The sequence below is a fragment of the Nanorana parkeri genome, unplaced genomic scaffold (assembly GCF_000935625.1).
Source record: "Nanorana parkeri isolate BGI_ZX_2015 unplaced genomic scaffold, ASM93562v1 scaffold1780, whole genome shotgun sequence".
NCBI lineage: Eukaryota > Metazoa > Chordata > Amphibia > Anura > Dicroglossidae > Nanorana > Nanorana parkeri.
The window spans coordinates 77,909-80,111 of record NW_017308048.1 but is presented as its reverse complement, the minus strand read 5'-3'; the positions used below and the strand labels follow the sequence as shown (position 1 = coordinate 80,111).

The 2,203-nt window shown below is 60.1% G+C and overlaps 1 protein-coding gene across 1 annotated transcript in view; it reads left to right on the top strand.

The window, feature by feature from the left end:
- Positions 1–9: 9 nt before the first annotated feature.
- Positions 10–2,203, top strand: part of SEMA4A (semaphorin 4A) — a 52,176-nt gene continuing 49,982 nt past the window's right edge. Inside the window, exon 1 of the mRNA XM_018571553.1 lies at positions 10–286. The gene's annotated coding sequence lies outside the window, so the exon portion shown is untranslated. The remainder of the gene's footprint in view (positions 287–2,203) is intronic.

Sequence of the window (2,203 nt, the reverse complement as noted above, 5' to 3'; positions counted from 1 at the left end):
CCCCCCCCCCCCCCCTCCTCTTCCCAATCCAGGCAAAAGCTTTTCATGAGAACATCTGGAGCCGCTCCGCCCTCCCTCCATCCTCAGGACTCTCGCCCGCCCCGGGGATTAAATGGTGTGAGGTCGCCATGGCAACCCCAGGATGTGAGAACCGCCGCTCAGCGTAGACACCGCACCGACTGACAATAGTCCGTTCAGGCGCACACCCACCTCTGCCGCACACCAGGGTGGGCTGCCGGAAACCCCCGCGTACGACAGGGAAGACCGACGCCTCGCCCAGTCGCAGGTAAGCGCCATCCCCTCCGCAACGGGGACCCCAACCTGCATGGTGACTCCCTAACACTCATGGAACCCCCTCTGGGCTCTCCACCTGACAATCCCCGGCAACGGGGACCCCAACCTGCATGGTGACTCCCTAACACTCATGGAACCCCCTCTGGGCTCTCCACCTGACAATCCCCGGCAACGGGGACCCCAACCTGCATGGTGACTCCCTAACACTCATGGAACCCCCTCTGGGCTCTCCACCTGACAATCCCCGGCAACGGGGACCCCAACCTGCATGGTGACTCCCTAACACTCATGGAACCCCCTCTGGGCTCTCCACCTGACAATCCCCGGCAACGGGGACCCCAACCTGCATGGTGACTCCCTAACACTCATGGAACCCCCTCTGGGCTCTCCACCTGACAATCCCCGGCAACGGGGACCCCAACCTGCATGGTGACTCCCTAACACTCATGGAACCCCCTCTGGGCTCTCCACCTGACAATCCCCGGCAACGGGGACCCCAACCTGCATGGTGACTCCCTAACACTCATGGAACCCCCTCTGGGCTCTCCACCTGACAATCCCCGGCAACGGGGACCCCAACCTGCATGGTGACTCCCTAACACTCATGGAACCCCCTCTGGGCTCTCCACCTGACAATCCCCGGCAACGGGGACCCCAACCTGCATGGTGACTCCCTAACACTCATGGAACCCCCTCTGGGCTCTCCACCTGACAATCCCCGGCAACGGGGACCCCAACCTGCATGGTGACTCCCTAACACTCATGGAACCCCCTCTGGGCTCTCCACCTGACAATCCCCGGCAACGGGGACCCCAACCTGCATGGTGACTCCCTAACACTCATGGAACCCCCTCTGGGCTCTCCACCTGACAATCCCCGGCAACGGGGACCCCAACCTGCATGGTGACTCCCTAACACTCATGGAACCCCCTCTGGGCTCTCCACCTGACAATCCCCGGCAACGGGGACCCCAACCTGCATGGTGACTCCCTAACACTCATGGAACCCCCTCTGGGCTCTCCACCTGACAATCCCCGGCAACGGGGACCCCAACCTGCATGGTGACTCCCTAACACTCATGGAACCCCCTCTGGGCTCTCCACCTGACAATCCCCGGCAACGGGGACCCCAACCTGCATGGTGACTCCCTAACACTCATGGAACCCCCTCTGGGCTCTCCACCTGACAATCCCCGGCAACGGGGACCCCAACCTGCATGGTGACTCCCTAACACTCATGGAACCCCCTCTGGGCTCTCCACCTGACAATCCCCGGCAACGGGGACCCCAACCTGCATGGTGACTCCCTAACACTCATGGAACCCCCTCTGGGCTCTCCACCTGACAATCCCCGGCAACGGGGACCCCAACCTGCATGGTGACTCCCTAACACTCATGGAACCCCCTCTGGGCTCTCCACCTGACAATCCCCGGCAACGGGGACCCCAACCTGCATGGTGACTCCCTAACACTCATGGAACCCCCTCTGGGCTCTCCACCTGACAATCCCCGGCAACGGGGACCCCAACCTGCATGGTGACTCCCTAACGCTCATGGAACCCCCTCGGCGCTCTCCACCTGACCGTTGCTCTGGTACGGCGTCTCGGCATCGTTTCCACTACAAACCATAACGAGAATCTTTATCGCCATTGCGCTTACCTTCGCCATCTGAACGTTTCTCTACATTCCAAATTTTGGTAAAGCCGATTTAAGCAAATATTCACCAATCTGCAAAATGAAGGCAAATGTATCTAAACGGGCAATTTGCATGCTGGGAGGTTCATTGGCTCCGGGCTAAATTGGCCCTCGTATGTATGTGAGATGGGGCCCTTAGAGTGTAAGCTCCTTGAGGGCAGGGACCGATGTGAATGTGCAGTATGTATAGCGCTGCGTATATTGTCATATAAATA